The 14191-nt window shown below is 42.0% G+C and overlaps 1 long non-coding RNA gene across 1 annotated transcript in view; it reads right to left on the reverse strand.

The window, feature by feature from the left end:
• Positions 1-14191, reverse strand: part of LOC108937659 (uncharacterized) — a 37802-nt gene extending 23611 nt beyond the window's left edge. The window contains exons 1-2 of the long non-coding RNA XR_001966357.2: positions 13993-14191; positions 5379-5467 (exon numbers count right to left, since the gene is read on the reverse strand). This is a non-coding gene — a long non-coding RNA (uncharacterized LOC108937659). The remainder of the gene's footprint in view (positions 1-5378; positions 5468-13992) is intronic.

The following is a 14191-nucleotide window of genomic DNA, read 5'->3' on the forward strand; positions in this document are numbered from 1 at the left end:
TGTATATATGAGTTTGTATGAAATGGATGGTGAGGGTAAGGAATTTGTTTGGGGTGGGAGGGGGGTGTGTGAGTTCTGAAGAGGAGTTGGCAATTGCTACCAAATTACCGTGAAAGCTCTGCGTTGTCTCAGTTACGGAAGACCCCACCCCCATAAACGACATGTGCAAAGCTGTGCCAAATACATCAAGTTAGCCTCACACCATGCATGTGAGGTGGTGCGAAGCCCTGCGTTCCTCCATGAGGCGAGTGCCCCCGTACCACATGGACCACACCCGCTCCGACAAGCAGCTGAACCAGCCCTGCAGTTACGCACATCCCTAATCAGTTTAAACCCATTAGCGAGGCCATTTGGTATAATTGATCTGGCTTGCTGCTTCTCCTCGCAAGCTTCCGCCTGGCACTCATTACTAATTAAGGAAGGCCCTCACGCAGACATAGTTCAAGTTCCTGCGGGCACTGGTAATGGCAGCCTTTTCCTACACCGCCTGCGACATCCACCAGGGAGGGGTAGTGAAACTGTCCTCCCTCCTGTTACGCCATTAACGTAATAAAGACATAACAACTTCATCGGAAACCTTGTTTACTGTCTCCCTGCCAGCAGGGTGATCTAGGATACTATTAATATTCAACATCACTGAAGAGTAAAGATCACAAATGCAGCAATGTTCCGATTAATCAGACATTGAAAACACTAATACGATGTAAATTACAATGAGCGAAATGCAATAATTTAGCTGAGGCTTTTCTGCAAAACAACTTACAAAATTTGATCAATCAACTTCACAATAACTGCACCTACTTACACAATAGGATATTCTAACAGTAACAATTCAGGATTAAGTACCTTGTTTAAGGATACCACAGTAGGAGAAGGCATCTGAATCACAGTCCACCAACTGCAAGGTGACGGTCCAAACCACTATTCTACCTGCTGCCCATTTATTAATCGATGTAGATGCTATAAAATGACATAAAATTCTCTATTTCATTGTTATTTTTACACAGGTAACACATTATTATTTGACACATTTCTCCAAGGAAGGTTTGTATACTAACCTTCTAACTATCATTAATCCATTTAATACAGAGTTTTTTTCCCAGTATCCATTCAGGGTAAGTACCTTGATCCCAGGGACTACAGTAGGAGTGGTGATATGTGTCATACAAAAAAATATATATATATATATATATATATATATATATATATATATATATATATATATATGGCTTTTTTTCCTCTTTAATTACTAGAACTAATCTATAAATAATTAATAGTCCATCAGTTCCCATTACAGACAGCTCCTTGAAGTATAAACTGACGACTGAAACTACAAATACTCTTTAGAAGATTCTGGAATTCTGAAAGGTAGGACATATTGCAAAGAAAGCAGTAATTCTTGGATTTATCAGGATTTTACCAATGAGTCAGCATTCAGTTCACTCTCTCCACAGGGGGGGGACTTAAGGGGGAGAGACAAAAGAATGACTTTAAAAAATAAACACTCTTAAGGCTGACTCATGTGTCAGTTTACACATGGAAAACACATAGTGCTAATGCGTTGTACCTCTCAGACCTTTGCTGCCCACTTTTCACTCTTCTCACAGAAAAGGAACTTTTTAGCTGCTGGGATGAGAAGAACCTCATCTTTTCTGCACATTACAGTTGCTCTGAGTCGCTAGTTGCGCTGCACTTAGCAGTAATCGGAGAGTGGTGTGTATTATTTACAAGGTGATTCAGCACTGACCGAAAACAACAGTGGCCATCTGTTCATTTTTTGTTAACCCTGTACAGAAGGAAAGAAGACAGTGCGACTGGACAAACAGGAAGGAATAAACCACTATAAACGGTTCCAAAAAAACTGAATGAAATACAGCGCAAAGGCTTAACATACAGAATGTATTACAACAACGTTATTAACCAAGACCTCCTGTTTGTTCGGAAGAAACCGAACATGACATGAAAAACATGTTCTGCTTGTCCCGAGTATCCTTTTCACTAGAAATTCCACAAGCAGCAATGCACGCATTTACCTCAAATTTACCTCTTCTAGAGTGTCACATTCAAGCTCTCTTTGTTAAATTGGTGTGCACACACATACAGAAATGCTGAAACAGTGGACAGGATGGTAAGTAAAAGCTTCCTCATTCCCATTCCTCCTCATACCCCATTGCTAACGCTTCCTTCGGCAGCGTTCTTTGGCCTGAATCCCCTCTAGCTTGCCACGCCATCACATCTCTGACCTCCGCCTCACTGCCGATCGTGGGATATGAGCAAGTACTCATGCTCTTGTTTCACCTCAGGGGAACAGTGCTGAATTTTCTTAGATTGGGGCCCACAAGCAAAGCTCTGTATTCCCAGGCGGTACGCAAAAACTCAGCATGAGAACAAAGATCAAAATAGAATTTTTGATAATTTACTGAGAAGGACATTTTTGACAGGTGTTAGAAATGACAGGAAGTCCTGAACCTGTTGATCACTGCAGTTAGGTTTCGCTGGAGAGCCTATGTGAGCCCAAAGGTCTGGAGGTGTGAACAAGAGAAGCCCTTACATTCAAGATTCGTACCCCCTCACCACCACAAACTGCCACCACCCTCCCCCAGAGTCCATCTGTTCCCCTGAAGCCAACTGGCTGTTGTCAACGGGAAGAGCAGATTCCTCAAGTGACCCTGGCCCTTGTAAATGCATCAAACATGCTAGTAAATCTGCCCCGGTGACTAGCAGGACACGCAATGACTCCCCCAGAGACGACAACGCCCTAGCAATGTTGTTCCACATTCTTTTCAACAGCTGTTTATCTGTAAGGTTTGTGTCATCAAAACAAACAATACAGTGATGCAAATGAGAATAACTGGATTTGTATTAGTTTTGAAAATAGAAAAGCTATTTAACTGTTGAAAACTGTCATACTGAAAACTGTATTGCTATGGTATGGGATGCTATAGTACCAGTCGAAAGCAGTAGTACACTTCCGTGAAATCAAACTTGCCTGGGTCACAAAACAGATCATGTTTGAGGACTGAGGAATCTTATGGATCGATTGGTCAAAATACTATTATACTAAATACTAAATACTGGTTAAAATACTATTTAGGACCATCATCCAGATATTTGTAATGTTTAATGACTAATGACCTGGATGTGAAATGCTGACAATATGAAAATAAACTGTTTCAGGAAATGTCTTGAAACTTTTGGCTGGTACTGTTTAAGGAATTTTAATCCAATGTTAAAGCTTCATACCACTAAAGAGAGTCAATGCTCCACACCTACATTCCTTTTCCTTTGAGAGATGTGGCTGTTGGGAAAAGTTTTAGAGGTGGCAGTAACACTGACAGATTTAATAAAGGCTGTTAATTAACTGACGAGGTGTGTGCAGTTTCATTTTAAAGGATGACTCAAATACCATCAGACATTTTGCCCCTATTTTGGTGAAGGAAGTTGACCATAGGTGTTTTATATACTGACTGGCTTGGGCTTCAAGCACCTTCCAGTTTTTATTTCTGGATTATAAAAAACTATTTGCATTATTACACATGATTGAAACCTTGATGAGAGCTACAACAAAAGCCTTCATACCCAGGATGAGGGCGGATAGTTGCTTGTTTACACAATAAATGCAGACTGGACAGTCATTCTTTGCCTTTCATTTAGCTTTCATCATGCTGGTACTTACAGGTTTCAAACGTCAGCTCGCTCTGTGGAAAAACAAGCAGGCAATAAGCTGCCTTCTGCAACATTCTCTGGTTGTGTTTGTGTCTGCTCAAATGTTGCACATTGGATATGCTACATAATGATGGGTTAAATAATTCAGAGTACAGGCGTGTACTGTATATACATCCCAGCAGACGTGGCAGTCGGTACGATGTGTCACAAAACTTTGTTTTGCCACGGGCGATAAGAGAGAGTAAGGACCCAGTAACTAAAAAGTGACCAATGGGATGCTTCCAAGACCAAGAGGAACAGTGTTGGTACTTGAGAGGAAATGTACTTGAGAGGAAATGGGGCTGCAACCTGGAGATGGGGAACCAGGATGTGTGCTAATGTGCAAAGAGGGTATCGCTCGCAGTGTTCTATTTATTTACAGGACCTGAGTTGTGAATAAGAAGAGCGAGTCAGACAGATCATACAATGACACATGGAATTTTCTTCACGCCCACCTGCCCTGGCCCCCTCACTTTTCACTCTTCTTGACAGACCGCCGGCACAAAGCACAACAGGTCTGTCCACCACAAGGGAAGCATGGAGCAGGGGACTTTGGTTGTGACGAATAAGGGGGCTGTTATGACACCTGTTGACTGTGTTGTGGTCCCCTCACAATGTCAGAACAACCACGGACCAAACATATTAGACTGTTCTGCTCAACTCCCAGGATGCAGCTTGAAAAGTCCGTTCTGTGGCGTGATGAAGGATTTACTCCTCACAGAAGGAGCTGCAAAACTTCTCAGCAGCCAGAGGCAGAGATGGCAGAGGGTCATTGTAGATAAAACCTACTATGACATGAGGCCCTGGCTGAGAGCTCACCGAATTTGCGTTGGCTGTCAATGCTCCCCAGTCCCAGCCTCTTTTACATCTGCCTGATGGCTGAAGTGCTTTCCCTAAAAATCTCTTAGACTCACAGGGCATTGACTTACAAGGGGCACCTGAAAAACGGCTGAGGCTATCCCTAGAGAAAAAGTCAGGTGTGGTTTAAACAGAGACACTTTTAGTGCTACTGCTAGTGGGCCTACATTGGCACTGCTTTACAACCCAGCCTCCAGTCACAGATGTTTCTTCTGAAGTGTCAACAAAACAGCTGAAATATAGATACTCCATCTGTCAACATCTGTCCCACACTACAATTTAAAAAAAGTATCCATAGAGTCTGAAATGTTGTAATGGGTGTCACTGACAAGCATATGTCAATAATGAACACTATCATTTTTTCCTCTTCTTGCTTTCATATTGACCCTCCACTGTAGCATCTTATCACGACAGCGAACGCACGCCCCACCGTAGTGTACTGAAGGCAGTTTTCGGCAAGGTTCAGGCAACTCTCACACATGAAAGTGCATTAAATTAAGTGGTAATTACTAGTCTTCATCTGGTTCATAATTACCATGCAGGCTTCCTTCTGGCACGTTGCCTGCACGGTATCATCGGGACTGATCGTGAAAGATAACAGAGCTTCTCCCCCACGTCACCACCCGATGTTCAGACGATGAGAACATGACACATACAGGATGTTACATTTACATTTTAGCTGCAATCATTATGAAAATATGCACTGATGCTCTGTGCCCACTGCTAGAGAGGAGCTCTCAGATAGGATTTATCAGCTTTTGGGATTGATGTATGCATTGCTCGAGACACTGCCTTCTTCAGTCGGAGCAACATACCGAATCATCCTTAGTGTTAATGAAGCCATCGATCCATTGATCCATCGATCCATCCGCAACTGTTCAATGCAGTCCCAGTGGTACGGAGCCTATAATGAAACAACAGGGCGTGAGGGAGGGTATAAACTGGATGAAATGCAGTCCAGTGCCGGGTAATAATATATACTTATTCACTCACACACACCATATGGCAATTTACTCATACATATACAATAGGACAATTTAGGGTCACCAATTTATCTGACACATGTCTCTTTAAACTTTAAATGGAAACCTGAGTACCTAGAGGAAACCCATGGAAATGCCAGCGCTATCCACTGGGCCACTGTGCAATCACAGAGTTCATGGTGCAGAAAAAACTGGACCTCTGTTTTGGAAGATCATTCCACCAGTTCTAGACAATTTTACCCGTTTACACATTCCATTTTAAAATTATGGCACAGCAGGACTTCCTCTGCCATTAATGTGGACGATTATACCCTTTTCACAACATCTTTGACCATCATGCCACCTGTCACATAGACTGCCATGAAGGTGGTCCTTCCTGCTTTATAAACTCAGCAGGTTCCTCAGACGACTTCCTGAGTGGGTTCTACAGAAGGCCAATCTCCAACATGAACTTCCAGAGGTAAATACCAACAGAGAGGTTACGTGAGTATAGTGTTAAAGAAACTAGCATATCTGCCCCTCATTCTTTATTCATAAAAGAAAATGTTGCATTTAACATTTTTTCCACAGCTCAACATTGGTAAAGCACACATATCTGCGATTTCCCTTGAAACTACTCCTGCTAATACTCTCTACACATCATGCCTAATTGCCTTTAAATATGCAAATGATGCCAAAGGATGTGGTTTCAGACACCAGCATCTGAATCTTTACTACAGTATATTTTAATCTAATCTGTGATTAACCTGCCATTGAGTTCAAGCTAAAAAAAAATTTAATGTTTGAGATCCAAACAAAATTAGATGTACTATGTATGGATACTCACATTGACATGTATTCATTTAGCAGTCACTTTTCTACAACCATTTTTTTGTAATTCTGTGGTATAGGATGTTGGACAGGAAGGTAACAGCTTTAAGCACCATCCTCTTTCAATGAAAGGAATCCATTTTAAAACCACCCTTGATGACTGTTACTACTCTGAAGTGATACAGTAAAAAATTGCCCAGTTTTATAGATTGGTAGATAATTGTAATTAGCTTAGTACATAGGCCTAACACTAAGTCAGTGGAAAAAAGCATCAGCTTAATGAATTAATAAAGAATAATACTGTATATTACATTCAATGACATTACTCTACTTAAGAATACTGTCTGTCATGAACTCTGCTTTAAAAAATTATCACTGCACTCCCAATGCCATGTTAAATGTGATGAAAATGCAGAGCTTGCTGTAGCCAACCCCTGTAAAACAAGGTCAACTGAGAACACATTAAACACAGTGGCCCTTCTGTATTCTGCCAAATACTCTGAATTTTCAAATCATGATGCTTTTCTCACCAGTGAGCTTAAAATAGTTTATTGTTGTTGATGTTTTTTACATAGCTACCAGGCAACTTAAAGACATGTACTATACCTCACAACCATTAGGAGGCCACTGCTGAAGATGATTAAAGACTACGGCAAGGATGACACAGTAGCAGTAGGATTGCCGAGTAAGTCAGATCCTCTCGAGTCAAATATTCCAGAGAGTAACTTGAGTAAAAGACATTTTGCTTATATCAACATTCTAGAGTGAACCAACATGTCTTACACTGAAGAACTTTTCCAGTTATGAGATTTTAACTTAGCTAAATACTCATGAAGACAACGAAGTTCATACAGACTGTGCAGCCACAAGCCTCCCAGCTGATGAGTGCCATGGTAACTGAGAGTGCAACATTCCAATGGCATTAACTGCTCCCATTCAGACCCTCTGGACTGAGCTGTTCTTCAAAGCTCACACACTTTCTGATTCAAGCCAAAAGCCTGTGAGGAATTTTGACAAGTCTTCCAGGAATGTGTGTCACCGTGGTCTTTCTAGCTACGCTGAGATGCCTTTATTTTTTTCTAAAGTGTCTACAGTGATCCAAGCCCCTGAAGCTGAACGCAGGGCAGCGTTACTGGGAGGTTTCTGGTCACAGCAGTGGCAAAGAGCAATTGCTAGTCCCCTTAGACCACAGTACCTGGGGCCATTAGCATCATAAGTGTGAATGGTAGGTGTTTCTGGATACAACACACCCTATCCCACCCCCATATCCCCCCACCTGAAAAAACAGGAGCAGACTGAAATTCCTGTCTCTCAGCAGTTTTCCTAATCTGACATGCCAATCTGACCCCTCCTGAGCGATCCGCTGCCCTCCCCAGGGGCTACACTTAGTTCTGCCTCAGGCCCCATGTGATCCCACTGGGCCTCAATGGGCTGGACCTGAAAGCGACATTTTAGAGGCTGGGACATTTCCCACCTCTATACCCTCCCACTTTTTGCTGTTCTCAGAGACCATTTCACTGAACAGCTGGTGCGTTAATTACCCAGCAAGCAGACGGTTACATAATCCCCCAGCACTCCTCACTTTGCCTGTCTGAGCACCAGTGCTACTTTATCAATCATCCAGAGCTTCTAGCTTTAACACTTTACTGAAACACCCTCTCATTTGGGCATGGGAAAACATTTTAAAAAGGCATTAATTACAAGTTGCATTTCACTTTGTGTATGACTCTCTGTAAGTCATTAAAAGCCCTTGGAAAAGTATATTGCACACTAAAGTATTCTCATCTGCTATTTTAATTTCAAAAGATTTTTTTGGAAATATCTATTCAGAATGTTGATCAGATCAACTGATCTGATTGGCCTTTTATGAAGAAGTATTAATATTGTTACTTGACTCTGTACAGTAGAACAAACCCTGTGGCTATGTAGGTTTTACCTGAAAACTCCTAGCAGCTGAACAAAGTGCAAACAAACATTTGGGGTCTGAAGAGTGGACCTGCCTCTAAAGGTAGGCACGGCACAAATCTACTTCAAATCCGTCCGTCAGAGGTGAGGTCAGAGGTCGCTTTCTTCCATGGATTTCTGTGGATGCCTCCCCAACAATGTGTAGCCAAGATGGACCAAAAACTAAATCTAACCTGACTCAGCAGGCCCTCATCCAACCAGGCTTTCCTGTCCTGAGACTGGACTCTCCTGCCCTGAGACTGGACTCTCCTGCCCAGGGGATCTGCTTATCCCTTCTTCTTCTGAAAAAATCTGTCATCATGAGTGATAAGGGACGCAAGTAATTCTTCCAATTCACTTAACATGCCTGGAGCACAACGGGGAGATAATAGTTACAACTTCAGTTATGAAGGCTTCTTCTGTAATCCACATTTCCACCTTTTTATTTTAAATGTGCAGGGGGTGCGGCGGCGCAGTAGGTTGAACCACAGTCCTGCTCTCTGGTGTGTCTGGGGTTCGAGTCCCGCTTGGGGTGCCTTGTGATGGACTGGTGTCCCGTCCTGGGTGTGTCCCCTCCCCCTCCGGCCTTACGTCCTGTGTTACCGGGTTGGCTCCGGTTCCCCGTGACCCCGTATGGGACAAGCGGTTCTGAAAGTGTGTGTGTGTGTGTGTGTGTGTGTGTGTGTGTGTGTGTGTGTATTTTAAATGTTTTTCCTCTATGTTCTCCAAACCATGATAAATCTCCAGTCTTGTCCACTGCCATTCCACATCCACTCCTTGGCTATTTGCTTGTACTCTGCTTTCACCTTAACCATCACCCAAGCTGCTCTGAATAGGAGCGTCTAATAAATAAATACAAGCATAATAGAACACTTGTTAGTTGCCTTTAGTCCCTGTGCTATTTGATTTTCAGCAGAAAGAGAGAGAGGAGGGTGATGAAAGACATCCTCCCTGGCCCTTTGCTCACCATGGCCATTAGCAATACTCAACAAGGTTTCTGGAACATGACTGAGGCTACTTACATGTCTCCATAAGACTTCTGTTTGTGTTGAAGTACTCCACATGGTTTTGTTGCCTACACCAACTTTCAGCTCTCTTGCCTCCCATTAAGCTGTTATCCATCAGTTTTTAGACGAGTTTTTCTCTGAAGCCGCTGCAGAGAGACATGGTCGAGGCACAGAGCATCCCCTGTGAAGTCTGCAATGACATCCTGTCAGGAGGATCTCATTTCTTATCTTTCATCTTCTGCTTGAAAGGCTATCTCAAAATCAAGCCTCTGATATTCAACAGAAAAGGCGAGAAAGGAGATGTGTTTGACAGGAGGGCAAAGCGATAGCTCAGGTGGCTGTGCTGAACTGAAGGGCACAGTTTTGTATAGTTACAATGCTTGAAGTGGTCTGGTGATTTCAAACATGTCAGTGTGTCATAAGTATATTACAGAATAAAGAACTATCTTGGCAAGTTTATTGGTGACCTTGTTACTATAAAGGGCAAGAAGCCAGTATTTCAAAGTCTACACAGATTGTGAAGCCCACTGTAATAAAAAAAAAAGGAGTTCAGTATTACTTAAAAAGGAAAGACAGAATTAGAAAAGTCAATAGCAGGGCCTGACCTTCGCAATCCTCACAAAGTTTCCACTTAACAGAAGTGGGGGAGCAAGGATCTTTTGGCTGAACATTAAAAACTGGTCATGCAGAACATTCCTTTTCTGAATTTTCTCTTTTTTACTTAACATCATATTAGAAAAATACAATAAACTATATCAACATTTTTCTCGACATCCACTGGGACGAAAGGAATACTGCTTTTGAAAGGACAGGCACACTGTTCCTGAGCACAGTGCTGGGTTTTAAGAACCAGTGGAATGTGTCTATTTCCATAGGTCCCCAAAAATGTAATTTCCTGTACAGCTGTTACACAATAATGGAGATGGAATCCTTTGAAGCAACCTAGTACAGCTCTCTCACAATAGCCGGCGAGGGCTTAAGCCATCTACTACGACTGTATAGACTGGAGTATCACTACCTGTCCACTTTGTGTTCATGAAATGAAAGGGAACAGCAGCTTATATTCTCACACATATAAATATATACATACATAAACACAGTGCTGCTTGAAAGTATCTGAGCCCAAAAGGTATGGTCATTATTTCTGTAGAAAATATTAAAAGAAATTTCTACCATGAATAGATGGTTATGATTCACACACCTGAATCTATTTACCTGCTTGATTTAACCAGTGCAACTTGAGGTTCACTTATCTTTGCACCTGCACTACTTCCGTTTATCTACTGCATGCACAATTTCCTCTAAACCAACACATGAAACTGGTATTTACACACCTATTATGTCAAATGAGAAAGACTGCTTCTCATTAAATAACTATGTTGTGGTAAAACTAAGGGACTCAAAGGGTTCACATACTTTCAAGTAGCACTGTATGTTTTGTGTATATATATATATATATATAATTATATATACACATACACACAAATTTCATATTATTTTCACGGCCTTATCTTGCACGCAAAAAAAAAATACATTTATTGATTTAACATACTCTTTCTCAAGTGAATACTCTGTAGTATTTAGCTGATACCTTTTACTTCAAGGTGACTTAGAGTGCTATATATCCTACAGTCAAGCACTGATCTATACACCAAAGTAATGCAGTACTTTCTCCCACACACAATTTAATTATCGATTCACCTGGAACACATCACTGGACTATGAGAGGATATCAGAGCACTTGGAGAAAATCCACACAAACACAGAGAACATGCAAACTCCATATAGATTAGGTAGGAATTGTCACATCACACTCATGTGCTCTCACACTGCCGAGGCACTATGAGACAACAGTACTATTCGTTGAACCACCATGCCACCCTTAGTTGATCCATGTATCCATTATTAATATCTGCTGGCCAAGGGAAGGGTTGTAGTGGTCCAGGGACTATCATAAAGCATAATGAAAAAGACAGTACACTACGGATGCAATGCCAGTCCATCACAGGGCAAAATCTACAACCAACATGTAAAAACCTTCCAAGTAGGATACAATCCACAGCCAAAAGAAACTGCTGCACACCAAAACCTACTGCTAACATGAAAATCACTAAATCATGAAGAATTTCTGGCTGCCAAAAGAGTTCATAGTGCAATGAAGCCAGGTAAGGCATGTTACGCAAGAGAATTGCATTCCTCCTCCAACCTCATCCAGGTCCTGTACAACTAGTCCACCAGCAGGTCCCAGGAGCTCCATCTGGGAGGTTGGTGATTAAGTCAAAGAATTCCTGCCTGTGCATGCGTGTTGTGGTCTAAGGGGGAGGGCGGCTGATAAAGTTGAAATTCCTCCTACGCAACTGTGATTACCTATTTCATCAAATTAAATCCAAACAGGGCTGTGAGAAACGGGCACTGTGAGAAAGGAATCAACAGTTCTGTGAGAACTATTAAGGTGTGACAGTCTGCTTTGTCATGATAATGCACATGGATATTCACAGCCCACAAGGAGGATGCATCTGAATCCATTACATAGTGGAATTGCTTGGAAACTGACAGGAAGTTTGCTAACCATTAAAATATGCACTTTTCTCAATGCAGCTAGCAGCACTGAAAAAGACAGAAGTGTTTTAAGAAACCAGGCCCAAGCACATAAAGAGGAGGACAACAGGAAATGATTAGCGACTGCCAATACTGAGATTTTGCATTTGCTCCCGAGTTCTGTTCTCCACAGTGAACAACAGAAGTTCCTGTTTACACAGGAAATATACTATGTGGACAGATGACCAACAAATTTCACAGTAATGAAACCTGTGGATGGGCCTTGGATGACATCCCATTCCCAGCGATTACTTCTTGCCCAACCTTCCTTCCCCGGCCCCTTTTCAGTTTCCCTCCAGTTCCTCCACAGTACCCCTCAGGGGTATGATCTGAAAAGTAATATGAGATCTTGGGAAAAGTTACTGTGCAGCACTTTTCCTTGTTACATAACAGAGGACTGAAAAAATGCAGCCATGTGTTGCTGCTGTCCTGTGTCCACACTAAGCACACGTTTCTGCCACACTGGAAGTGTCTCAGTTTGATCCCCCAGTTAGGTGGACCAGCAGTACAGCTCACCTAACCACTCACTCAATTCAACATACTTCCTGATCTACACATGACATTCCAAGTGGATATTACTTACTTGGCCAGCTGTCTGAATTTAGCTATGAGCAAGTGATACGCATGGGTGACTTCAAGAACATCACAAGTCAAATTCCTTAATGGAGACATTTGCATTTACATTGAGAAATACTACAAACATTAGTATTTGTGACAAACACTACAGTCAAAAAGTACTTTAGCCATACATAAACTTTTTTTTTAATAATTAGGAGATAAAATTAGTAAATATTCATCATTCTTTTCTTTGAATGTGCTTAAGGAAATCCTTTCTGAGAGTCAGTGTGATCACTTATGACTGAGGTAACAACAAAACTGCCATATTGTACACTAGTTTTTTCAGATGTTTCTCCAAAATGTTTTAAAAGTTAAATTATTTCCTAAAATATGAACATGGCTAACGAAATTAAATCCTAAGAAGACAATTAAGAGATGAAGATCTGAATGCGTAGGTTCAGGGCCTGGGGCTGTTGCTAAGTGTTACTAAGGACTCAAGAACTCCTCCTTTCCAGCTGTGTTGTATACAAATACTGGCTGGGTGGGGCAGAGAAGTGATGGGGCGGAGTTTGCATCCTACATCACTTCCCAGAGCAAAGACTCCTGGAATACATGTGCCAAATATGGACAACTCAAAATACACAATCCACCCTTGGAATTAGAATTACTGCTCTTTATTAGTTTAACTACCAATTTTCAGCTAAGCATCTCATTATGTCGGTGTAATTACAATAACTTGCCCATTTATACAGCTGGGTGATTTTTTTTTACTGGAGCAATTTATGGTAAATTATTCGCTCAGTGGTACAGTAGCAGGAGCAGTCAGACACATGAAAAAAGTAATCATGAGGCAGGCCAAAAAGATTAATTTAATGCAATTATGAGACTTCTGGCCTTCAAAGCAGCTTTAGGCTAGCAGTGTCAAACTTACATGAAGAACCAATCAGTGTTGGTGCACCTACTGAAAAGATCACCATTTGTACATTTAGGAATACAATATGCTGTTAGGGTAAAACTGCAGGAGAAACGGTGCATTAATAAGCGAGAAGTTGTTCAAGGATGAAGAGGAAAGTGAAAATGAGAAGTTCAAATGGAGAGATGACACCTGACCGCTGGGGGGGGGGGAGGGGGGGTGCAGAGCTGGACATGTTCCCTACATGTCTCATACACAACACAAGGGCTTCCTTTACAGCACTGACTGGAACACAATATATACTTTTAGTGAAGAACAGTTGGCAGAGCGCATGACTACCGCCGGATTATTGCTGTTTTGACACACATACTTAAGTTACACCCCCCCCGAAGCTGAGTACCCCTGTTTTCACTCATCTTTTCAACATCTCACAGCGCGGCAAAGAAACCCAAAAAAAGCGATGGCTTTGTGCATTTGCAGCAAGGTTTTATTTTATTGTATTTCACTGCATCCTCCTGAGTGACTGACGAACACAAATTCAACAATTTGCCTCAGACTACACGACACGACGACGACTCGGTGTATTGGCCGGGAAAAAAAAAAGCATAAATCTTACCCTTCCCTCGGTTCGCTTTTCTTCTCGAGCTGAGATGTCCACATTATTCCACTTTGTGCGTGGAAAAATAATAAACCGTCTCCGGAAAGAGAAACGACGTACTTTTCCACCCTTCTCCACCTTGAGCCCTTCTCCATGTGCTCACGGCGCCAGCAGCACGCGCTCGGAGGAACGTTCCGCGTACAGTGCGCGCGTACGT

The sequence above is a fragment of the Scleropages formosus genome, chromosome 7, assembly GCF_900964775.1.
Source record: "Scleropages formosus chromosome 7, fSclFor1.1, whole genome shotgun sequence".
Taxonomy (NCBI): domain Eukaryota; kingdom Metazoa; phylum Chordata; class Actinopteri; order Osteoglossiformes; family Osteoglossidae; genus Scleropages; species Scleropages formosus.